General features: G+C 42.2%; 1 protein-coding gene and 1 long non-coding RNA gene across 2 annotated transcripts in view; both read right to left on the bottom strand.

Moving 5' to 3' along the window:
• Positions 1 to 27,291, bottom strand: part of LOC311135926 (glutamate receptor 4) — a gene marked incomplete at both ends in the record, with an annotated part of 219,263 nt that overhangs the window by 128,936 nt on the left and 63,036 nt on the right. The gene's annotated exons all lie outside the window — the stretch shown is intronic.
• Positions 1,833 to 2,848, bottom strand: LOC311135928. The gene is made up of 2 exons (XR_014613832.1): positions 2,706 to 2,848; positions 1,833 to 2,171 (listed from the first exon to the last, which is right to left on the bottom strand). It is a non-coding gene; the product is annotated as an uncharacterized lncRNA (long non-coding RNA).

Here is a 27,291-nt window from a genome sequence, read left to right as displayed (position 1 = left end):
ATTTGCTTAACACTTTTTTGGTTACTGCATGATTCCATATGTGTTATTTCATAGTTTTGATGTCTTCACTATTATTCTACAATGTAGAAAATAGTAAAAATAAGTAGGTGCATCCAAACTTTTGACTGGTACTGTATATCCTCCTGAGAACCAAGGAAAATATTGTTTTTCCTAATCATATTTTTTGTGATTCAATAACTGTTTAGGGTTAAAAAAAGCATCCTACAATTTCCACATTTTAATTTAAATTTTTTATTTTACAGCATGTCCACTGTAGTGGACAACAGGATCATTTGAGTACGAAAAGAGACACATTTGGTAGATACAAATTTTTACAGAGTTCTTACAGATTACAGAGTTTTTATGAACTAAGAATACATACATTTTGGCCTGTAGATTGATTATTATCCAAGAATACAGACATTTTGATTATACAATACACATTATCATTCTTGAATCCTTTTCCTTACATTTCGCAAGGATAGCTTTACTATTAAAGCTTAACACTTTGTTATGTCCATATCCTTTGATTGGTCCCCTTGAATCCTTTCAGTGTTATTTGAACAATGAACATATAACTAATGTGTAACAGATTTATTTTGGATTTTTTCCTTCTGTCAAACTGAATCCAATCTAGCTTTTTCCTTCACTCTTCATTTTGTTCTTAGTATTTTCTTTGTTAGTGGTGAAAGTCCTGGAAGCAATTTCTCTTTTTGGGAATGCAGAGGAACATCTTGCATTTGGTACATCTCATGTACGTCTTGCTCTAGCAGCCCTTATTTCTGCATCTTTCTGCATGCTTGGTATCCATCATCTCAGGCATGTGCATGGCTCCTAGTCTGCGCACAGATGGCTCTGGTTGTGGGATCCTCATTTTAGATGGTGGCTCATACTCATCCTCACTCTCTTCACAGCTGTTTTCCAGTTCCGGACTCTCCAACAGCTCCTCAGCTAGGAGTAGTTTGAAGTCCAGGTACTGATGTGTGTTCTTGGATGGTCTGTGCAGAGCTTTGCTGTCAGACTGGTATTGTATCCAGGAGTTGGTGATGGCAACATCAAAGAAGTGACTGATCACGCGCGATGTCCACTTCTTGGTCCTGCTTGACATACGATAGAAGCTAAGCATGCGATCACAAAGATCTACGCCACCCATGTTATCATTATACTGCTTAATTACTGCTGGTCTTTTAACCTGGACCAGGTGCTTTTCTTTCTGGGACCATCTGGTACAGATGTCTTCTGGGTCTTTCCCATGTACAGTGGATGCCATGAGCACTGGTTTGTTGTCGAACCATTTTGTGATGGCCAGCTCAGGACTCTTTCTGGCCACTGACACTGATGTTCCTCTCCCCTCTTTTTTCAACTGTTTGTCTACTGGCAGCTGGGACAGCTTTGGGACACGGTTCTTCATTATAGTTCCAGTTGCAGGAAGGCCCTTTGCCAGCAATGCATCCAATAGATCTATGGTTGTGAAGTACCTGTCAAAGAATATGTGGCTTCCTGTTGGAACAGATTCAACCATGCGTAGAACTGCTGCAGCTCCAACTCCTAACCTTTGGACTGTAAAGGTATTCTTCCCTTGGTAGACTTCAAAATCAAGCATTAGACCATTTGGGGATGCAAGGACAAAGACCTTTAGGCCAGTAGGGTTTGGCTTGCCGGGAACATATTGCCTGACTGGACAACGGCCTGTGAATGGGATGATTTGCTCATCAATGCAGACCCTTTCTGGCTTTGCAAGGCTGAGACAGCCTTGGCGCACACGATCGAGTATTGGCCTGACTTTCCAAATAATATCTGCCTTCTTTGTTTCCTCTGTTACAGCCAGGTCATTGACAATCTTGAGGGAATTTCTTATCCTGAAGAATCTATCCCTAGTCATTTTGCTACTTATGACTGGCACTTTAGTTTTGTTGGCCCAAAACATTTTAATTCTGGGATAGCCAAGGCAGGCCATGTGGACTGAAATGCCCAAGAAGATTTTTATTTCTTGTGGCGTGGTGTTCATGCACACTCCTTTGATTTGCAGCTCTCTTTGATTTGTGTATGTTGCCAAATCTTCAAAGACCTTGTTGTCAATGTACTGTGAAAAGTATTCAATTGGACTCCAGTCTGCACGTGTTGTAGGGTCATCTTGACACACAGGAAGCCCAGGTAACACAGGTGCAAATCTGATATGAAGGAAAAAAGAATAATAAATGATAAGTAATAACAGTTTAAATACTCAATGCAGCTGAATTTAAAATTGTGGAACTGCATCAAACATACATGTTCCTCCTGGCCCACAGAGGGCAACGAGTTTCCTGTTCATCCCTGTCTGTATCTGTGTCTGTGTCTGCATCTGTCCCTTCAACTGAGCCTTCTGCATTGTCTTCCTCTTCTTCATCACCGTTTTGTATCACTGGTTGAAACTTATCCTCATCTCTCTCATCATCTGACAACTCCAAATCTGAATCTCCCTCGACTATTCGGTAAAGAATTCTTTCTGCTTCAGTTCTGTTTCCTACGACAATGTGGAGTCATTATTTACATGAAGATAGTCCTGATGTCCACTATAATTGACATTCATAAAATGGCAAATCTTTCAAAAGATACATAATTTAGTTGCTATCAGAACTAAATATATGATTCCTAACACCTTCATGAACAAGAAAATATATGATTATCATAGTAACAAAACCATAGACAAACAATATTTGACTTACCTCTCATCTTTCCATAAAATGTGCTTGTTCCTATGCCGTCCATTTTGAAAGGAAAGATAGAGGCGGTTCCCGGCCTCCCAGCCAATCAAATGACATATCACTGAAAAGCCCAGGATGTCCTCTGTACAGTACATCAGGAATTAAGAGACTTGCACAAAATATTCCAAGAAGAGGGATGAAACTCAAATGTCCACAACAGTGGACATAAGTCAATGGGCTGGGTCTCAGACAGTTGATGTCGGAAGTTTACATACACCTTAGCCAAATACATTTAAACTCAGTTTTTCACAATTCCAGACATTTAATCGTAGTAAATATTCCCTGTCTTAAGTCAGTTAGGATCACCACTTTATTTTAAGAATGTGAAATGTCAGAATAATAGTAGAGAGAATTTTTTATTTCAGCTTTTATTTCTTTCATCACATTCCCAGTGGGTCAGAAGCTTAATTAGTATTTGGTAGCATTGCCTTTAAGTTGTTTAACTTGGGTCAAACGTTTCGGGTAGCCTTCCACAAGCTTCCCACAATAAGTTGGGTGAATTTTGGCCCATTCCTCCTGACAGAGCTGGTGTAACTGAGTCAGGTTTGTAGGCCTCCTTGCTCGCACACGCTTTTTCAGTCCTTCCCACACATTTTCTATAGGATTGAGGTCAGGGCTTTGTGATGGCACTCCAATACCTTGACTTTGTTGTCCTTAAGCCATTTTGCCACAACTTTCGAAGTATGCTTGGGGTCATTGTCAATTTTGAAGACCCATTTGCGACCAAGCTTTAACTTCCTGACTGATGTCTTGAGATGTTGCTTCAATGTATCCACATACTTTTCCTTCCTCATGATGCCATCTATTTTGTGAAGTGCACCAGTCCCTCCTGCAGCAAAGCACCCCCACAGCATGTTGCTGCCACCCCCGTGCTTCACGGTTGGGATGGTGTTCTTCAGCTTGCAAGCATGCCCCTTTTTCCTCCAAACATAACGATGGTCATTATGGCCAAACAGTTCTATTTTTGTTTCATCAGACCAGAGGACATTTCTCAAAAAAGTAAGATCTTTGTCCCCATGTGCAGTTGCAAACCATAGTATGGCTTTATTATGGCGGTTTTGGAGCAGTGGCTTCTTCCTTGCTGAGCGGCCTTTCAGGTTATGTCGATATAGGACTCGTTTTACTGTGGATATAGATACTTTTGTACCTGTTTCCTCCAGCATCTTCACAAGGTCCTTTGCTGTTGTTCTGGGATTGATTTGCTCTTTTCGCACCAAAGTACGTTCATCTCTACGAGACAGAACGCGCCTCCTTCCTGAGCGCTATGACGGCTGCGTGGTCCCATGGTGTTTATACTTGTGTACTATTGTTTGTACAGATGAATGTGGTACCTTCAGGCGTTTCGAAATTGCTCCCAAGGATGAACCAGACTTGTGGAGGTCTACGATATTTTTTCTGAGGTCTTTGCTGATTTCTTTTGATTTTCCCATGATGTCAAGCAAAGAGGCACTGAGTTTCAAGGTAGGCCTTAAAATACATCCACTGGTACACCTCCAATTAATGTGAATTAGCCTATCAGAAGCTTCTAAAGCCATGATATCATTTTCTGGAATTATCCAAGCTGTTTAAAGGCACAGTCAACTTAGTGTATGTAAACTTCTGACCCACTGGAATTGTGATACAGTGAATTATAAGTGAAATAATCTGTCTATAAACAGTTGTTGGAAAAACTACTTGTGTCATGCACAAAGTGGATGTCCTAACCAACTTGCCAAAACTATAGTTTGTTAACAAGAAATTTGTGGAGTGGTTGAAAAACAAGTTTTAATGACTCCAACCTAAGTGTATGTAAACTTCCGACTTCAGCTGTATATATTAGTTGCAGTTACAGTGAGGGAAAAAAGTATTTGATCCTCTGCTGATTTTGTACGTTTGCCCACTGACAAAGAAATGATCAGTCTATAATTTTAATGGTAGGTTTATTTGAACAGAATAACAACAAAAAAATCCAGAAAAACGCATGTCAAAAATGTTATAAATTGATTTGCATTTTAATGAGGGAAATAAGTATTTGACCCCCTCTCAATCAGAAAGATTTCTGGCTCCCAGGTGTCTTTTATATAGGTAACGAGCTGAGATTAGGAGCACACTCTTAAAGGGAGTGCTCCTAATCTCAGCTTGTTACCTGTATAAAAGACACCTGTCCACAGAAGCAATCAATCAATCAGATTCCAAACTCTCCACCATGGCCAAGACCAAAGAGCTCTCCAAGGATGTCAGGGACAAGATTGTAGACCTACACAAGTCTGGAATGGGCTACAAGACCATCGCCAAGCAGCTTGGTGAGAAGGTGACAACAGTTGGTACGATTATTCGCAAATGGAAGAAACACAAAAGAACTCGGCCTGGGGCTCCATGCAAGATCTCACATCGTGGAGTTGCAATGATCATGAGAACGGTGAGGAATCAGCCCAGAACTACACGGGATGATCTTGTCAATGATCTCAAGGCAGCTGGGACCATAGTCACCAAGAAAACAATTGGTAACACACTACGCCGTGAAGGACTGAAATCCTGCAGCGCCCACAAGGTCCCCTTGCTCAAGAAAGCACATATACATGCTCGTCTGAAGTTTGCCAATGAACATCTGAATGATTCAGAGGAGAACTGGGTGAAAGTGTTGTGGTCAGATGAGACCAAAATGGAGCTCTTTGGCATCAACTCAACTCGCCGTGTTTGGAGGAGGAGGAGGAATGCTGCCTATGACCCCAAGAACACCATCCCCACCGTCAAACATGGAGGTGGAAACATTATGCTTTGGGGGTGTTTTTCTGCTAAGGGGACAGGACAACTTCACCGCATCAAAGGGACGTGTACCGTCAAATCTTGGGTGAGAACCTCCTTCCCTCAGCCAGGGCATTGAAAATGGGTCGTGGATGGGTATTCCAGCATGACAATGACCCAAAACACACGGCCAAGGCATCAAAGGAGTGGCTCAAGAAGAAGCACATTAAGGTCCTGGAGTGGCCTAGCCAGTCTCCAGACCTTAATCCCATAGAAAATCTATGGAGGGAGCTGAAGGTTAGAGTTGTCAAACGTCAGCCTCGAAACCTTAATGACTTGGAGAAGATCTGCAAAGAGGAATGGGACAAAATCCCTACTGAGATGTGTGCAAACCTGGTGGCCAACTACAAGAAACATCTGACCTCTGTGATTGCCAACAAGGGTTTTGCCACCAAGTACTAAGTCATGTTTTGCAGAGGGGTCAAATACTTATTTCCCTCATTAAAATGCAAATCAATTTATAACATTTTTGACATGCGTTTTTCTGGATTTTTGTTGTTGTTATTCTGTCTCTCACTGTACAAATAAACCTACCATTAAAATTATAGACTGATCATGTCTTTGTCAGTGGCTAAACGTACAAAATCAGCAGGGGATCTAATACTTTTTTCCCTCACTGTATATGTCTATAGTTATATGTCTAAGCTGCAGTGTCATACATGTTGTTGCTGACTGACATACAGGGCTCAGACTGTCCAGTTTGACATGTCCATTTTGTACCATCCCACACCAGCAGTGACCCTGAAACAGCATCCGCCAGCCTTCCAGTCCACTGCACAAACAGGTCAGCAGCCCCAGCCACAGCTAACACTGCACCTCACATAATCAATGGGGCAATGTGAGAGAGAGTGTGAGAGTGTGGAGTGTCTGTGTGTGCATGAGCTTGGTGGGTTGGGTTTGGGGGTGAGGAGGGTGTGTTTGTGTGTGTGTGTGTGGTACACCCTGTCCAGGTTGATTGAGCTCTGTTTTGGTGAGATTGATGAAGAATTTACTCCCATGTACAAATACATACACATACATAGCCCCACACACACACACACACACACACACACACACACACACACACACACACACACACACACACACACACACACACACACACACACACACACACACACACACACACACACACACACACACACACACAGCTGCCTCACATTTAGCAAATCCCTCACTAAAACCAATGTACCAACTCAGTGGCCTTGTGGTTAGTTTGTCTGCCCTGAGATTGGAAGGTTGGGGTTTTGATCCCTGGTTGAGTCAGACACAAAAAATGGGACCTGATGCCTCTTTGCTAGGCACTCAGCATTAAGGAGGTGGTTTAGGGATAAGGTCCTGCAATAGACTAGATCCTGTCCAGGCGGTGTACTTGTACATCAAACTGCCTCACGCTACAGAATAAGGAGTTAGGCTCCTTCCCTATGGTCCATTCTGGTATAATAATAATAATAATATGCCATTTAGCAGACGCTTTTATCTAAAGCGACTTACAGTCATGCGTGCATTCATTTTTTTGTGTATGGGTGGTCCCGGGGATCGAACCCACTACCTTGGCGTTACAAGCGCCGTGCTCTACCAGCTGAGCTACAGAGGACCACATGGACAAGGCTTACTTACTTCCCTTAAACCAATGCCACTAACACTTACATCCTAGCTTAATTGTATTGTTACCATGCTGCACTCTCACTAAATAATTAGAGCACTGAATAATACTGAGCACTGGTGACACATTTCCACAGTGTTGTGTCCCGCAGGTGTTGAGCACTACAACTAACACAACATAGTTGCTGACTGCCCTGCAGCCGCCAATATATTGATTTGACCACACAGCACAAGCCACCATCATTCACCACTCATTTCAGACCACATATATCTGATGGTTGTTGTCTCACATACCACATACTGATGTAGGATTGTAATTTGACCAGTTTCTCATAGCAGGAAAATAATCCCTTGCATAACAGGAAATGTGAATTATTGTGTGGATTATAGTTAATGGACATTTCTGTAGGGGTTGATACATTTTTAGTTAGGGCAAATCAAGCTTGACATTTAAAGTGGAAATTACAAACTTTAGAAGCATTTTTAAACCTTGAATACAGTACAAGTCAAATAAAATAAAATAAAATTGTATTTATCACATACGCCGAATACAACAGGTAAACCTTACCGTAAAATGCTTACTTACAAGCCCTTAACCAACAATGCAGTTCAAGAAATAGAGTTAACAAAAGATTTACTAAATAAAGTAAAGTAAAAATAAAATTATATAACAATAACGAGGCTATATACAGGGTGTACCAGTACCGAGTCAATGTGTGGGGGTACAGCTTAGTTGAGGTAGTTTGTAAATGTAGGTTGGGGTAAAGTTTGCATCAAATTAAGATTCTACATCTGTAGACAGGCAATACATCTTTACAAACTGATTATAGGCCAACCTTTACATTGTATCAGGTGAGGTGGCCACTCAAAAACCAAATGTCCTGTACAGTGCTTTCTTGTAAAGTAACACATCTCTATTTGGCCTATAACAGCAATGTTTGTGCTCTCTGACACCTGGAGTTTGAAGACAGAGGACAATGCCAAAGGACTAGTCAGCCCTTCCTCTTCTGAGGGGCCAAAATGTTTCTCTCTGTTACAGTATTCAGAGGGAGGACTGACTATTGAATGTGATAGAATAATACTATAGTATCCATGTCTGGTATCTATCTGAAACTTGTTCACTGAGGATAACTCTGATGCTATCTATATGTATGTATGATATCTGTGGTTAATTGTATCTGTATAGGGTGAACTCTAAATTACTCTCAAAGAGGTTCTATTGTCCTCTCAGGAATTCTGTCTCATGTACATTGGTCCCATCCCCCACACAAGCCTCTAAATGTTGTGACACTCTGTGGAGATTGGGCCTTGGTGGACAGGTTACACTGTAAACGTGGTATTGTTTCATTGGTCAATGGTGGTTGGTCTTGGGTTGAAAGGTTACACCTTCAGATGTTATAAATGATATTCAATGTCTTTGTTCTCTCTCTTATCCTGTTTCCAGCCATGGAGGAAGCTTGTATGATACATTCTAATTTCCTAGGCTTCTAGGCCTCTGGCCTAGTAAGCATCCCTTTGTTCATGCTTTGCCTTGCAAGTTAACCTTAGGATCTATATGCCGAAAATTATGTTTTGTTAATGTCAGTATTGCCTTGCAACTTAAACTTTATGCATTGTATGTGAACCCATTAATTTTACAAAGTTATGAAATAATACTTGCTTTGATATTCGCTTCTCATGACCATTCATTGATCTTAGTCAGCTAAACTCATAAAACTTGATTGCACATGGTTCAACTGTAGTCTCTTGCATATTGCTAATTACAGTATATTTATGGAGTCAGATAAACATTTTAATAGTCTAATTGCTTAGTCTTATTACGAGTCGCATGTTAGGTACTATATTTATAATACAGTACCTCATATATATAATGTATATTCACATATCAATTATTACTGTCCACTACACAGAGACAGAGAAGGAGAGTGAGAGAGAGAGAGGGAGAGAGAGTGAGAGAGACCCCCATGTGTGTGTGAACAGATGTCAATAGGGAAATCAATACAGGTCAATAAAGAGCTCTTCCTTTGACGTGTTGAAAATAAAGAGGGACCGTGTCTGTGATAAAGCAATCATATAGTCAACCCAGAGCCAGCAGGGATCAGAATACAGTAGAATACAGTAGAACACAGCAGCATGCCCCGTGTAGCTCAGTTGGTAGAGCATGGCGCTTGCAACGCCAGGGTTGTGGGTTCGATTCCCACGGGGGGGCCAGTATGAATAAAAAAAAAAAATGTATGCACTCACTAACTGTAAGTCGCTCTGGATAAGAGTGTCTGCTAAATGACTAAAATGTAAATGTAATGCTGTAGATTGCAGCAGGATCCTATAGAATGCAAAATAAGTTCTGAGAGTGCAGCAGGATGCAGTAGAGTACATCAGAATGCATTTGAGAATGCATCAGAAGGCTGTATAGAATACAGTAAAATGCATCAGAATGCAGTAGAATGCAGCCTCTTTCTGGCTTGGTTAAATTAAAGCTGATCTAATACCATGCTGCTTCTGCATGGACTGCATTCCCTATTTCCCAAAGAGTTCAGCTCCATGGTCTAGGATGGTTTGTGTGTGTGACAAAGAGAGAGAGAGTGCACACGTGTAGGATCTTAATTTGAGCCAGTTTGCTACAGCAGGAAAATAATCCTGCAGCAACAGTAAATTTGAATTATTATGGAAAAAATGTGTAGGGCGGCAGGTAGCCTAGCGGTTAAGAGCGTTGGGCCAGAAACCGAAAGGTTGCTGGTTCGAATCCCGGAGCAGACTAGGTGAAAAATCTGTTTATGTGCCCTTGAGCAAGGCATTTAACTCTAGTCGCTCTGGATAAGAGCATCTGCTAAATGATGTAAATACTGTACATTCGGCAAATCAATTCTGAAATGTCAGGAGCCTTTTTAAAGCTTGAATACACTACAAGTTTGCATTTCCTGCTGTACAGGAAACTTCTCATCAACAACAGAGTGATCAAATTAAGATAATCTGTGTGTGTGTGTGACAAAATGCACACACACTGACTGCTCCTCATTTTGTCTGTGGCGGCTCTGTCTGAATGGAGAGATAGAATCCCACTGGACGACAGCACAACGTTTCCACATCATTCATGACCGCCACCGACAGACTACCACCCCACTCCACCCTCTCCTCCCTCTACCCCACCTTACTCCGCTCCACTACATATCCCACCATGCCAATGGGGGTTCCATACCCACGTCCTTTACCCCTTCATCCCTCCTCCTCCTTCTCAATGTTTCCCCATCCTCCTTTAAAAATGGTAAAGATTATGTCATAAAAACAGGCAGGCAATCCACTGTGAAATACCAAGAAAATGGAGAGAGGGAGAGAGGGAGGGAATGGGGTGGAGAGGAGGAAGTCGAGAGATAAAGAAGGCTGTTATATTTTTGAAAGAGACTGACCGTAACAATGTGTGATCCCATGAGTCCTGGTGTAGTGTATTGAAGTGTATTGGAGTGAGCGAAAGAGTGTATGTGTGTGTGAGTGAGTGTGGAGATTGGCATTTCTTAATGTCGGACCATTTGAAGCTGCTTGAGTTCGAATTTGCCAACAACCACAGATCTTTAATCCTAACCTTAACCATTATCTGAATGAAAATAAATCTGACCCTGTGTCAGTGGTTAGGGGCATCTTCTACCTACTTGGTGTGAGAAGAGAAGAGAGGACCCAGGTAGGTCCTGTGATAAAAATCTATCCAAGGATGAATCAAAGACATGATAAAAACACAAGCCATTCAAACCTGAGAACATACAGGCAAGTACACAATAACCTAAGTGCACGCTGTGAGCCGACAGTGCATTCAGCTGTCAGCCAATGCTAGCTAGATAACTCACCCAGGCCTTCCTTATGGGACGAGCTATGACTGATAGTTAAAATACGGTCATGACCATAACTCAAACTCACCATCACGAGAGGCAGACACCGTTCAGTATTCCACACAACAATCACAGAAAACGATAATGAAAAGGCGTTAACAAAAAAATGCAATTACCATAAACTCAAAATACATTCATGACCATAACTTAACCTCACCATTATCATCACCAGAGGCAGATGCGCTTTAGTATGCCTCTAAATCACAATCACAAAAAATTACATCATGAAAAGTATTTTACACAAAAAAGCAGTTTACACCCCACAGAATCTTCAGAGAAAAAATACATTCTGGTCTTGACCATAACTCAACCTCCACAATCACCCGAGGCTGTATATACGTGTTCTACATTTAAGCAATAAGGCACCTCGGGGGTTTGTGGTATATGGCCAATATACCACGGCTAAGGGCTGTTCTATGCATGACTCAACGTGGAGTACCTGGATACAGCCCTTAGCCGTGGTATATTGGCCATATACCACAAACCCCCGAGGTGCCTTATTGCTTTTATAAACTGGTTAGCAACATAATTAGAGCAGTAAAAATAAACGTTTTGTCATACCCCTTGTATACGGTCTGATATACCACGGCTGTCAGCCAATCAGCATTCAGGGCTCGAACCACCCAGTTTATAACTATGGATATATACCCCTCAGTACCTTACACTATAATCACAGAAAACTATCATGAAAAGTAGTTTACAGACATAAGAAGAAAAATGCCTCCCAGTAATGTGAGAAAAAAAAATCCCATCTGCCATCTAACATTTCTAGGGAACCTATGAGGGAACGCCGAGAGGCATCAATGGCATTCAGAACACTCCTCAACAGGCGTATATTAAAAGTGCTAAAATGTCAAGGGAGGACTGAACTAAACTTCCAGTAAATCTTCATCCACTTAGCATCCATAAAACATGAGTCGGCTTGGGAGAGGGTAAAGTGTGTGTTTGTGTGTGTGTGTGCGCGTGTGTGTGCAAGTTCATGCATATGCGTGTGTGTGTGGCAACCTCCTGCGATTGAGCGATAATGGTGAGAGTATGTCGAAAGACTCCACTTGAACTCCGACACGCTGCCCAGCTAGCACATAACGTTCATAACGTTCTGAGAATCATATGCTTCTTAAAGCTTGGTGAGAGTGTGGTTGTCCTATGGTTATTTAGCATACAATCTTCCCACAACTTCCTGGGAATGGTGCACGATAGTTGCCAGGCTTTGGAACATTTTCAGCACATTTAAGGAACTTGGCAAAAAACGTTATTTTCTTACTTTAACAGAACATTTCTTAAAAGTTCAAACATGGTTACATTTCATTACGATTTTGATAATGTTCTAGGAATGTCCAAATAACCTATAATTTACATTCTCATAGCGTTAATAAAAACTCCCACTGGACGACTTTCATGGAACCAGAGTAAAACGTTCTCAGAACCTCCCTGCAACCTAAAAATAAATGTTCCCAGAACAGGCACAATTTTCATTTCTGTTCACAGAATGTAAAAAAAAACGTTCAGTTTTGTAGTGTACTAGTTTTGGCCAGGGCTCATCAAAAGTAGTGCACTACATAGGGAATTGGGTGCCATTTGGGATGCTCACAGCCTTTGGGAAAAATAATGCCGGTGACTTAGACATGATAGCTTCATTCATGATGCTGATGCTGCATGGCTAAATGTATTAGGTGTTTGATAATATGATACTTTCTGCGCAGGAGACTAAAAGATGATGTACTGTATGCGTGTGTGAGGGGGATTGATTTGTGTGTGTGTGTGGTGTGTGTGTGTGTTTGTGTGTGTGTGTGCAAGCCCGGTGACATAGTCTTCATTTCAACACCTTGTGATTTCCATATAATTGACAAATGCAGAATGCAGACCCACAGCTATGGTTGGGTGACATTTTATTTTCCTACACTTCCTAACACGTGTACCTAATGAATATTCATGATCAGCTTTAAATAGATGTGTATATATAAACAGTGTAGGAAGTAGCCCAGGGTGACATGGGTGGACAATATTTATACTGTAATTTCCTGAAAGTCATTTCCTGTGAAGAGGCGGCCCTGTTTCGTTTCTCCTCCCCTGCTCCGTCTGTTTTTTAACCATGGTGACGCGGTCACAACATTCCCACAATGCCATCGCGACATTAAACAAACACTTTGGTAGAAGCACTCATTCCTTCCTTCTACCAAAAGTAGATCAGTGCGACGTGCCTTCCAGCCTGAGTTGCCCCATTTCTCTCTCTCTCTACACTGTGTGCAACTATAATGTATCTCTCTCTCCTCCTCTCTTTCTCTCTCTCTTTCTTTCTTTCTTTTTTCTAGTTCTCTGTCTACAATAAGTACCTCCCTCTCGAACCACATTCTCTCTCTTCTTTTCCTGATATAATTATTTCTATCTCTCTCTTCCCCTTTCTTTTCAATATTTTTCTATTTCCTCTGTACCTGGTGTGCTCATTTCTTCTCTCTTCCTCTCTGTCTCCCTCTGTTCCTTCCTCCATCCCCTCCCCCTTCCTTCCTCCATCCCCTCCCCCTTCGTGTTTGTATTATCTTGCCTCCCATGAGAGAATTCTCTGTTTGTCCTGATTTATATATTTCATTTTCTCCTCTTTTTCTTTTCAACTGGTGCAGTGGAGCCTGAGAAAGAGGGAGAGAGAAAGAGAGGGAGAGGGAGAGGGAGAGGGAGAGGGAGAGAGAGAGGGAGAGAGAGAGAGATAGAGAGAGGGAGAGAGAGAGAGAAAGGAGAGCATCCCCTCAAGCTCAGTCCTTTATTTATACCTTCTCCTGAGTCTTCTTTAAAGACGCTCTTACAGCTCCTTTATTCTCTAGCCATAGAGGATACTAGTGCCAGTTACACACACGCACGTATGCACACATATACACACAAATGCAAGCACACACACACATGCACATGTGTACACACACATGCACATGTGTGCGCACACACGCACGCGCATACACGCAACTGTGTCATCCTAAATGTGTTACCTCCAATCTAGTACAGCCTTCACTGCCCTACCACCAGTATTCCTCCAACTCATCCTGTAATGGCTAAAGTATAAATGGCAAAGCAATATGCTGCTCAGCGCTCAGTCGCCTGATATTACCCAGATACCCACTGCCTATATACGATCAGACATGAATATGTTATTTGCTAGTTAGTTGTGTTTGGGGGTGTGGTGGGGTGTGTATTGCATCAAAAGTCAATTCCTCCAAGGGACAGATCGCAATTTACTGGGGGGGGGGGGGGGGGGGGGGGGTCCAAAATAGGGCAGGAATTGTGTCTGGTTTTTTATTGGGCACAGGGGAGGGTAGTGCGTTTTTTCCCTGGTTTACATTCGCTCTTTTGCAGGTTTTACTTTATAATGTCTTGCATGCACCTCCCCTATATCAAGGTGTTTTGGTACTTCCCTTATGCACTACACTTTTCCTTGTGCTAACTTTTGCTATACCACAGGTCAGTATAGTCTACCAGTCTAACTGTCTATCCTGCCCTCTATCCACTATTCATAGTGACAATAGTGGTAGGTGGAGCGTTTGTCCAGATCTGCAATAGGCTAACCAGCAATCATACCACACATAGAAACATTCAAAGCTGCATACATTTTTTATATAAATTGACAAGAACAAATAGGAACAGTGAAGACATGAGATACACAGCTCAAAAATCTCCCCTATTGATCTTGTTTAGGGACAATACAATTATCGTACCTCGACTAGCCTACAACACCACAATGCAATGAATAATTGCTTTATTGTTTTCAAGTGAGTACAACATTCTAGCCTACTCTAGGCTGCAGTGAAAGTGTAATTTGAATAACTGTGCAAAAGCCCTGTGATTTGAACGTTTCATTCGATTTGGATTAGTTGTGGGTTTACTCTCGACAGTTTATAATGTCTAGAAAGACACAGTAGAAAGCCAGTCTGGCCGTATTTTTACTTCTGATACTGATACTGATACTGTTGCAGATCATCATTCTCCCAAGTCGTCCTATAATAATCTGGTCACATATGCTCCCAGCAGGCCCAGTTATTCAGGAAAGCATAACACACGCTCTGCCTCCTCTCCAATCCAAGCGACTATTCCTTGCGCACCTAGAACCTAACGCTTCAATATAGACTAAATATGTATCATTTAACTTTTTAAATGTATGACCTTTTACATGTCGCATAAACACAGCCAGTCACAATGTTTTAATCTGATTAGGCTACTTCAAAAGTCTCCTGTAGGCATGCGCACGTTCATCCAAAATATAATTCCAGCATCCTCAAAATGGGTTGACATTTACCAAGTTTCCATCCAACCTTTTTATGCGAGTAAAGTAGGCGACATGTCTGATATAAAATTGGCACCACATCATGGGAAAGCATGCAGTTTATTAGGCTACAGATAAAATAAATTATGAGGAACTTCACAAGGTGGTGAAAGTGCACATTGATGAGGTTGATGCTCCTTTCAATAAATATCAAGGGTCTTATTCTGGTGACATGATAATCGATGCTTGGCTGCCATTTGACAAATAAAAATAATCTCACACTTTTGTCCATAATAATCTCATCATGTAGTAGGCTATACCTGCACTAAATCGGCTAGAGCGCACGTGCCAATACCAGAGTGGGCACATTCGCTATAAATTAAAAGCAGATAAATACAATTATAGCAAGCCAAATTGTCCAGGAGAGGCTGTCTACACCCCGAATTCGCACTTCAGCATCATTCTCTCACATCTTGTGCGCACGTGTGCCTGCTGCTAAGGAGAGAGAGAGCAACAGAGGAGCCTTGGCCTAGGCTACTGTTGATTATGAACATGGAGGCCTTTTTCATTGTAGTAAAACAAAAGTTAAAGGAAAATGATGATGCCTATAATGAAAAGCCTACAAGTTTTAATATTGTAGTGGACTAAGATGAGAAGAATGCTGGCTACTGTGCAACTCCCTATTCAGGTAGGAGGACATTTTGAACTTAATATTGATTCATAATCATTTGTTGTATCATTATTATTAATATTATTAGGTTCTAAGTAGGTCTGTTGTAAAATAAATAACATTAGCTTATTTCTGTCATTTGTTGGATATGGTAGGCAATTGCCTTTGTTGGTAATTGCTGCAATATAGCCTGTTCAAAACATTTGTGACCAGTTCGCAAGTGTTTTGTTTAATTCTGTTGAGCCATTTTCTTTGGCCAAATTAAGTTCCAACAGTAATGCTGTGTTTTCTGCAATATAATAGCCTGCTCATATTTCCCCTATAAACAATGGCTTGACTTACTTTTGATATTACCCTAATAAAGTTTAGAAACTTTTGTGAAGGTTTGGTGTGGCTATTATTAAGCTTTAGCTATTGCAGGCCTATGATATGAAGGCAGTGTGCACTGGCGCTCCAACTGACTCTGACAGTTAAACTTGAGGTGAGGAAGACTGTTTCAGGCTTACCAGAGTTACTCCTATAATCTAACAATATAATGCTTATCTTTATACAACATTTTCTGATTGAAAATTAACGAATTAGCCTCATGTACCTCTATATCTGTATAGCAGACACAGTAGCCATCTGACATAAATAAATGCATGTCCGTGTCGTAGCATGCTGCCAGCATCTCTCTATCTCGCTCTCTATCTCTCTGGGGCTGAGCCTAAACTTCTCTTCCTTTATATAGGCTATATATAGATATGTTTTTTATATGAATATCATACAGTGGACACCTAAGCCTATAGTCCTATGCATGCAATGCCCTGATGCATGTAACGCTCAAATCTCCGACAGCCGAACTATGAGGTGGACAATTTTTGTTTTAGGAAAGTAGCCTAAAAAACAATAAAAATATAGGCTATAAAGTTTTGATGCTACCTGAGCCTGATGAAGCATACATTAAATGCATTGTTTGAGCCCAATATTAAAGACATTTTATGAGCCCAAGCCCAAAAAAGCCCAAATGATTGTTCCTTTATCCAATACATAGAGTGAGGGAAAAAAGTATTTGATCCCCTGCTGATTTTGTATGTTTGCCCACTGATAAAGACATGATCAGTCTATAATTTTAATGGTAGGTTTATTTGAACAGTGAGAGACAGAATAACAACAAAAAAATCTAGAAAAACACATGAAAAAATGCTATAAATTGATTTGCATTTTAATGTGGGAAATAAGTATTTGACCCCTCTGCAAAACATGACTTAGTACTTGGTGGGAAAACCTTTGTTGGCAATCACAGAGGTCAGACGTTTCTTGTAGTTGGCCACCAGGTTTGCACACATCTCAGGAGGGATTTTGTCCCACTCCTCTTTGCAGATCTTCTCCAAGTCATTAAGGTTTCGAGGCTGACGTTTGGCAATTCGAACCTTCAGCTCCCTCCACAGATTTTCTATGGGATTAAGGTCTGGAGACTGGCTAGGCCACTCCAGGACCTTAATGTGCTTCTTCTTGAGCCACTCCTTTGTTGCCTTGGCCGTGTGTTTTGGGTCATTGTCATGCTGGACTACCCATCCACGACCCATTTTCAATACCCTGGCTGAGGGAAGGAGGTTCTCACCCAAGATTTGACGGTACATGGCCCCGTCCATCGTCCCTTTGATGCAGTGAAGTTGTCCTGTCCCCTTAGCAGAAAAACACCCCCAAAGCATAATGTTTCCACCTCCATGTTTGACGGTGGGGATGGTGTTCTTGGGGTCATAGGCAGCATTCCTCCTCCTCCAAACACAGCGAGTTGAGTTGATGCCAAAGAGCTCCATTTTGGTCTCATCTGACCACAACGCTTTCACCCAGTTCTCCTCTGAATCATTCAGATGTTCATTGGCAAACTTCAGACGGGCCTGTATATGTGCTTTCTTGAGCAGGGGGACCTTGCGGGCACTGCAGGATTTCAGTCCTTCACGGCATAGTGTGTTACCAATTGTTTTCTTGGTGACTATGGTCCCAGCTGCCTTGAGATCATTGACAAGATCCTCCCGTGTAGTTCTGGGCTGATTCCTCACCGTTCTCATGATCATTGCAACTCCACGAGGTGAGATCTTGTATGGAGCCCCAGGCCGAGGGAGATTGACAGTTATTTTATGTTTCTTCCATTTGCGAATAATCACACCAACTGAGCTCTTTGGTCTTGGCCATGGTGGAGAGTTTGGAATCTGATTGATTGCTTCTGTGGACAGGTGTCTTTTATACAGGTAACAAGCTGAGATTAGGAGCACTCCCTTTAAGAGTGTGCTCCTAATCTCAGCTCGTTACCTGTATAAAAGACACCTGGGAGCCAGAAATCTTTCTGATTGAGAGGGGGTCAAATACTTATTTCCCTCATTAAAATGCAAATCAATTTATAACATTTTTTACATGCGTTTTTCAGGATTTTTTTGTTGTTATTCTGTCTCTCACTGTTCAAATAAACCTACAATTAAAATTATAGGCTGATCATTTCTTTGTCAGTGGGCAAACGTACAAAATCAGCAGAGGATCAAATACTTTTTTCCCTCACTGTAACCTATGATATAGGCAAGTGGTTCCTAAACTGTGGGGCGCGCCCGCTAGGGGGGACGCGAGGGGTCGGCAGGGGGGGCGCCCCACAGTTTGGGAACCACTGGCCTATATCAACGGCACAATCAAACTTTTTTTTCCCTTCTTTTTAAGGAACTCAGTCCGGCTTTCAACTTACTCTTGAAAGAAGCATGAATGCACAAGGTACAATTTTGAAATTGGGTAGTGCATCATCAGTTTTCCTCTTGTGATGTCAGCCATTGCATACCTTAGACAGCCATTTATAACTCGTCAGAAATGTACAGATCAACTAGCCCATGTCAGCTAACATTTTCTTAGCTAGGTATTTTAGACCATAGAGTTTGTTGTAATGTTTGAGTCACTCAAATATCATATGAATACACATTAGACATGGGAAAATGTATAGAATTGCAAGAAGATTTGTTTTAAAACTGCAGCGTTTTCTCTGTCCCATGACAAAATGTGTAGAATGGCAGGAAATAAGCTATAAAACTGCAAAATGTTCTCTCCGCCGACAAGAGGGGTGTGAAGAGTTTGTGTCATGAACAGTGCTTTAGCCCAGATAAATACACATGGTGCGCACGTGCGCAGTGTATTCTGCTGCTGCACTGATTTCTGAACAACACACACACCCCAGCTAGCACATGAATGTTCTGAGAACCATATGTTTCTGGGAATGGTGCAGGATAGTTGCTTGGCTTTGGAACATTCTCAGCACATTTAAGGAACTTCACAAAAAAACATTATCTTCTTGGTATTTAATTTCTTTAACAGAACATTTCATAAAAGTTAAAACATGGTTACATTTAATTTCAATTTTGGTAATGTTCTAGGCACGTTCTCCAACTGGTTTGACATTGGGAATGTTCTCAAATAGTTCAGAGAAGGATAATTCTGTGGGAATTTCAGTACTTCAGCATAACGTTTCCTACAGGTTTCCTCATGGTTCTATTTAAAGAAATTTTCTCAAATAGTTTCAAGAACATTAACAAACAATGTTCTTCTGTGAGAATTTCAGAACTTCAGCACAACGTTTCCTACAGGTTTCCTCATAGTTCTATTTAAAGTAATGTTCTCAAATTCAGGGAGGTGACCAAGAACCCGATGGTCACTCTGACAGAGCTCTAGAGTTCCTCTGTGGAGATGGGAGAACCTTCCAGAGGGACAACCATCTATGCAGCACTCCACCAATCTGGCCTTTATGGTAGTGTGGCCAGACGGAAGCCACTCCTCAGACAGCCCACTTGGATTTTGCCAAAAGGCAGCTAAATGACTCTCAGACCATGAGAAACAAGATTCTCTGGTCTGATGAAACCAAGATTGAACTCTTTGGCCTGAATGCCATGCATCACGTCTGGAGGAAACCTGGCACCATCCCTAAGGTGAAGCATGGTGGTGGCAGCATCATGCAGTGGGGATGTTTTTCAGTGGCAGGGACTGGGAGGCTTAGCCTGAGGCTGCATTTATTGTAGCCGGGGATTTTAACAAATCAAATTTGAGGACTAGGCTGCCGAAGTTCTATCAACATATCGACTGTTGTACTCGGGCTGTTAAAATCCTCGACCATTGCTACTCGAACTTCCGAGATGGTTATAAGGCCCTCCCCGCCCTCCTTTCAGCATATCTGACCACGACTCCATTATTTTCCTCCCTTCCTATAGGCAGAAACTCAAACAGGAAGTACCCGTGCTAAGGTGTATAGGTGATGTTGTGCCCACCGTGACTATTAAAACCTACCCTAACCAGAAACCGTGTATAGATGGCAGCATTCGCGCAAAACTGAAAGTGCGAACCACCGCATTTAACCATGGCAAGGTGACTGGGAATATAGCAGAATACAAACAGCGTAGCTACTCACTCCGCAAGGCAATTCAACTGGCAAAACATCAGTATAGAGAAAAAGTGGAGTCGCAATTCAACGGCTCAGACACGATACGTATGTGGCAGGGTCTACAGACAATCACGGACTACAAAAGGAAAACCTGCCACGTCGCCGACACCGACGTCTCGCTTCCAGACAAGCTAAACACCTTCTTCGCCCGCTTTGAGGATAACACAGTGCCACCAACGAGGCCCACTACCAAGGACTGTGGCCTCTGCTTCTCCGTGGCCGACGTGAGTAAGACATTTAAGCATGTTAACCCCCGCAAGGCTGCCGGCACAGACTGCATTCCTAGCCGCGTCCTCAGAGCATGCGCAGACCAGCTGGTTGGTGTGTTTACGGACATATTCAATCTCTCCCTTTCCCAGTCTGCTGTCCCCACATGCTTCAAGATGGCCACCATTGTTCCTGTACCCAAGAAAGCAAAGGTAACTTAACTAAATGACTATCGCCCCGTAGCACTCACCTCTGTCATCATGAAGTGCTTAAGAGACTAGTCAAGGATCATATCACCTCTACCTTACCTGTCACCCTATACCCACTTCAATTTGCTTACCACCCCAATAGATCCACAGACGATGCAATCGCCATCACACTGCACACTGCCCTATCCCATCTGGACAAGAGGAATACCTATGTAAGAATGCTGTTCGTTGACTATAGCGCAGCATTCAACACCATAGTACCCTCAAAGCTCATCATTAAGCTTGAGGCCCTGGGCCTGAACCCCGCCCTGTGCAACTGGGTCCTGGACTTCCTGATGGGCTGCCCCCAGGTGGTGAAGGTAGGAAACAACATCTCCACTTTGCTGATCCTCAACACTGGCGTCCCACAAGGGTGCGTGCTCAGCCCCCTCCTGTAATCCCTGTTCACCCATGACTGCGTGGCCAAGCACGCCTCCAACTCAATCATCTAGTTTGCAGACGACACAACAGTAGTAGGCTTGATTACCAACTATGTCGAGACAGCCTACAGGGAGGAGGTGAGGGCTCTGGGGGTGTGGTGCCAGGAAAATAACCTCTCACTCAACGTCAACAAAACAAAGGAGATGATCGTGGACTTCAGGAAACAGCAGAGGGTGCACGCCCCTATCCAAATCGACGGGACCGCAGTGGAGAAGGTGGAAAGCTTCAAATTCCTTGACATACACATCACTGACAAACTGAAATGGTCCACCCATGCAGACAGTGCGGTGAAGAAGGTAAAACAGAGCCTCTTCAACCTCAGGAGACTGAAAAAATGTGGCTTGGCACCTAAAACCCTCACAAACCTTTACAGATGCACAATTGAGAGCATCCTGTCGGGCTGTATCACCGCCTGGTACGGCAACTGCACCGCCCGCAACCGCAGGGCTCTCCAGAGGGTGGTGCGGTCTGCCGAATGCATTACCGGGGGCAAACTACTCGCCCTCCATGACACCTACAGCACCCGATGTCACAGGATGGCCAAAAAGATAATCAAGGACATCAACCACCCGAGGCACTGCCTGTTCACCCCGCTATCATCCAGAAGGCGAGGTCAGTACAGGTGCATCAAAGCTGGGACCGAGAGAATGAAAAACAGCTTCTATCTCAAGGCCATCAGACTGTTAAATAGCCATAGCACATTTAAGACTGCTGCTGCCTATTTGAAATCACTGGCCACTTTAAGAAATGGAACACTAGTCACTTTAATAATGTTTACATATCTTGCACTACTCATCTCATATGTATATACTGTATTCTATTCTACTGTATCTTAGTCCATGCCGCTCTGTCATTGCTTATCCATATATGTTCACTACCGTTCAAAAGTTTGGGGTCACTTAGAAATGTCCTTGTTTTCAGCTGTGCTAACAATTGCAGAAGTGTTTTCTAATGATCAATTAGCCTTTTAAAATGATAAACTTGGATTAGCAAACACAACGTGCCATTGGAACACAGGACTGATGGTTGCTGATAATGGGCCTCTGTACGCCTATGTAGATATTCCATAAAAAATCAGCTACAATAGCCATTTACAACATTAACAATGTCTACACTGTATTTCTGATCAATTTGATATTATTTTAATGGACAAAGAAATAGCATTTCTTTCGAAAACAACCCCAAACTTTTGAACAGTAATGTTTATATTCTTAAATTCCATTCCTTACTTAGATTTGTGTGTATTAGGTACAGTTGAAGTCAGAAGTTTACATACACTTAGGTTTTCGTCATTAAAACCTGTTTTTCAAACACTCCACAAATTTCTTGTTAACAAACTATAGTTTTTAAAAGTCGGTTAGGACATCTACTAGTAATTTTTCCAACAATTGTTTACAGACAGATTATTTTACTTATAATTCACAGTATCACAATTCCAGTGGGTCAGAAGTTTACATACATTAAGTTGACTGTGCCCAGCTTGGAAAATTCCAGAAAATGATGTCATGGCTTTAGATGCTTCTGATAAGCTAATTGACATAATTTGAGTCAATTGGAGGTGTACCTGTGGATGTATTTCAAGGCCTACCTTCAAACTCAGTGCCTCTTTCCTTGACATCATGGGAAAATGAAAATAAATCAGCCAAGACCTCCACAAGTCTGGTTCATCCTTGGGAGCAATTTCCAAACGCCTGAAGGTACCACGTTCATCTGTACAAATAGTACGCAAGTATGGGACCACGCAGCCATCATACCGCTCAGGAAGGAGACGCGTTCTGTCTCCTAGAGATGAACGTACTTTGGTGCGAAAAGTGCAAATCAATCCCAGAACAACAGCAAAGGACCTTGTGAAGATGCTGGAGGAAACAGGTACAAAAGTATCTATATCCACAGTAAAACAAGTCCTATATCGACATAACCTGAAATGCCGCCCAGCAAGGAAGAAGCCACTGCTCCAAAACCGCCATAAAAAAGACAGACTACGGTTTGCAACTGCACATGGGGACAAAGATCATACTTTTTGGAGAAATTAAGACAAAAACAAAATTTGCCAAAGAGGATTAATTTAATGAATTCCTTATTCATTTCCAGTGTTTGCATCAGCGATTCCGATAAATCCATGACTGTGCATCGTTTTACCTTGCTAATTAGAGAGCGTAATTTATTTATTTATTTCACCTTTATTTAACCAGGTAAGCCAGTTGAGAACAAGTTCTCATTTACAACTGTGACCTGGCCAAGATAAAGCAAAGCAGTGCGATAAAAACAACAACACAGAGTTACATATGGGGTAAACAAAACATAAAGTCAAAAAATAAAGCAGAACATATATATACAGTGTGTGCGAATGTAGTAAGTTATGGAGGTAAGGCAATAAATAAATAGGCCATAGTGCAAAAATAGTTACAATGTCGTAATTAACACTGGAATGATAGATGTGCAAAAGATGATGTGCAAATAGAGATACTGGCGTGCAAATTAGCAAAATAAATAACAATATGGGGATGAGGTAGTTGGGTGGGCTAATTTGATCGGTATCGACGCGTCAACACTGCAACAAGGTCAAAATATCGCACAATAATGGCAATAAGGAGATTGACAGGGAGTTGACAGATAAAACGGCAATCATGTTATCGCACAATAACATAGAACACGAACAACAGAGTTGATCTCAGCTGTGTAAGACAGACTATATCTCGCTTTCTGTTCGTTGATGTTGATAGCACTTTGGGTTGTGACCTGAATTTCCCCACCACACGCTTTTAAATCTTCAGAGACAGACAGAGACACAGAGGGAGAGACAGACAGAGACACAGAGGGAGAGACAGACAGAGACACAGAGGGAGAGACAGACAGAGACACAGAGGGAGAGACAGACAGAGACACAGAGAGAGAGCCAGACAGACAGAGAAAGACAGACAGGGAGGGAGATGAGAGAGAGAGAGAGAAAGACAGACAGGGAGAGATAAAAATAAGAGAGAGAGACAGACAGACAGATATTGAGAGAGAGAGAGAGGCAGACAGACAGACACAGAGAAAGAGAGATTTCCTGACAAAATGTCATTTTGAGAGTGTCATTTCCCCAAATTTGAAACCGTTTTTCAAGGTTTCAAAGACCTCTCTGATGAGAATAGGCTACCCGTCCTCTGTTGGGGGAGGACGCAGAGAGCTGTGGGTTGGCAGCGCACTACATTGCTGCCTGCCATAAGATGAGGGACAGTGTCTGACAGACCAACCAACCTGCACATGTTGTTATTGGTCAATGATTATTTTGACCCCTGGTTATTGTTGTTACTGTTGTCCCTTTGACAATATCGATTATTATTATTTTAATTGTTAATATTGTAAATACTGACACCAAGCTACTGATACCAGCTATAGAAAGAAAAAGACAGGGAGAGAGAGAGAGAGATCCAGATTGTGAAGCTGAGTATTGGCTGAGTGCACACAGCTATGGAGCCGCAGATACTGTACTGTGAAGAAAGGCAGCAGGTGTTAGAGCAGGATTGAGCGACTGTACGTGTCCATATTAGCAAGTACAGCCGACATCAGACATCCGATGTCTGAAGTCACATGTATGTTGTTATATGTACACAGTACAAATCTGATGTTGCATGTTTACCCTAAAATGTACACTGTCTAATAAAAAGACAGTGTCAGCACCTCTAAATAGTTAGAGGTGCTGACCAACGGAAAAGTAAACTTGTGAAAAAAAAGGGCTGAAGAAGGCAGTGTGTGATACCCAATAAATCATTGAGACAATATATAGTGTGAAACTTTCTTCATATTTTTCGCTAATATGTACACCGTACAAATCTAATGACGCATGTACAGTTGAAGTCGGAAGTTTACATACACCTTAGCCAAATACATTTAAACTCAGTTTTTCACAATTCCTGACATTTAATCCTAGTACAAATTCCCTGTCTTAGGTCAGTTAGGATCACCACTTTATTTTAAGAATGTGAAATGTCAGAATAATAGTAGAGAGAATTATTTATTTCAGCTTTTATTTCTTTCATCACATTCCCAGTGGGTCAGAAGTTTACATACACTCAATTAGTATTCGGTAGCATTGCCTATAAATTGTTTAACTTGGGTCAAACGTTTTGGGTAGCCTTCCACAAGCTTCCCACAATAAGTTGGGTGAATTTTGGCCCATTCCTCCTGACAGAGCTGGTGTAACTGAGTCAGGTTTATAGGCCTCCTTGCTCGCACACGCTTTTTCAGTTCTGCCACACATTTTCTATAGGATTGAGGTCAGGGCTTTGTGATGGCCACTCCAATACCTTGACTTTGTTGTCCTTAAGCCATTTTGCCACAACTTTGGAAGTATGCTTGGGGTCATTGTCCATTTGGAACACCCATTTGCGACCAAGCTTTAACTTCCTGACTGATGTCTTGAGATGTTGCTTCAATATTTCCACATACTTTTGTTCCTCATGATGCCATCTATTTTGTGAAGTGCACCAGTCCCTCCTGCAGCAAAGCACCCCCACAGCATGATGCTGCCACCCCCGTGCTTCACGGTTGGGATGATGTTCTTCGGCATGCAAGCGACCTCCTTTTTCCTCCAAACATAACAATGGTCATTATGGGCAAACAGTTCTATTTTTGTTTCATCAGACCAGAGGACATTTCTCCAAAAAGTACGATCTTTGTCCCCATGTGCAGTTGCAAACCGTAGTCTGGCGGTTTTGGAGCAGTGGCTTCTTCCTTGCTGAGCAGCCTTTCAGGTTATTTACATTTTAGTCATTTAGCAGACGCTCTTATCCAGAGCAACTTACAGTTAATGCATACATTATTTCTATATTTTTTCATACTGGCCCCCCATGGGAATCGAACCCACAACCCTGGCGTTGCAAACGCCATGCTCTACCAACTGAGCTACATCCCTGCCGGCCATTCCCTCCCCTACCCTGGGCCAATTGTGTGCCACCCCATGGGTCTCCCGGTCGCAGCCAGCTACGACAGAGCCTGGATTTGAACCAGGATCTATAGTGGCACAGCTAGCACTGCAATGCAGTGCCTTAGACCATTGCGCCACTCGGTATAGGACTTGTTTTACTGTGGATATACAGTGAGGGAAAAAAGTATTTGATCCCCTGCTGATTTTGTACGTTTGCCCACTGACAAAGAAATGATCAGTCTATAATTTTAATGGTAGGTTTATTTCAACAGTGAGAGACAGAATAACAACAAAAAAATCCAGAAAAACGCATGTCAAAAATGTTATAAATTGATTTGCATTTTAATGAGGGAAATAAGTATTTGAGCCCCTCTCAATCAGAAAGATTTCTGGCTCCCAGGTGTCTTTTATACAGGTAACGAGCTGAGATTAGGAGCACACTCTTAAAGGGAGTGCTCCTAATCTCAGCTTGTTACCTGTATAAAAGACACCTGTCCACAGAAGCAATCAATCAATCAGATTCCAAACTCTCCACCATGGCCAAGACCAAAGAGCTCTCCAAGGATGTCAGGGACAAGATTGTAGACCTACACAAGGCTGGAATGGGCTACAAGACCATCGCCAAGCAGCTTGGTGAGAAGGTGACAACAGTTGGTGCGATTATTCGCAAATGGAAGAAACACAAAATAACTGTCAATCTCCCTCGGCCTGGGGCTCCATGCAAGATCTCACCTTGTGGAGTTGCAATGATCATGCCCAGAACTACACGGAAGGATCTTGTCAATGATCTCAAGGCAGCTGGGACCATAGTCACCAAGAAAACAATTGGTAACACACTACGCCGTGAAGGACTGAAATCCTGCAGCGCCCGCAAGGTCCCCCTGCTCAAGAAAGCACATATACAAGGCCGTCTGACGTTTGCCAATGAACATCTGAATGATTCAGAGGAGAACTGGGTGAAAGTGTTGTGGTCAGATGAGACCAAAATCGAGCTCTTTGGCATCAACTCAACTCGCCGTGTTTGGAGGAGGAGGAATGCTGCCTATGACCCCAAGGACACCATCCTCACCGTCAAACATGGAGGTGGAAAGATTATGCTTTGGGGGTGTTTTTCT

This window comes from Coregonus lavaretus (genome assembly GCF_964263955.1).
Source record: "Coregonus lavaretus genome assembly, chromosome: 10".
NCBI classification, from domain to species: domain Eukaryota; kingdom Metazoa; phylum Chordata; class Actinopteri; order Salmoniformes; family Salmonidae; genus Coregonus; species Coregonus lavaretus.
Note: the sequence above shows the minus strand (reverse complement) of the source record. Positions and strands in the feature narration are given on the sequence as shown.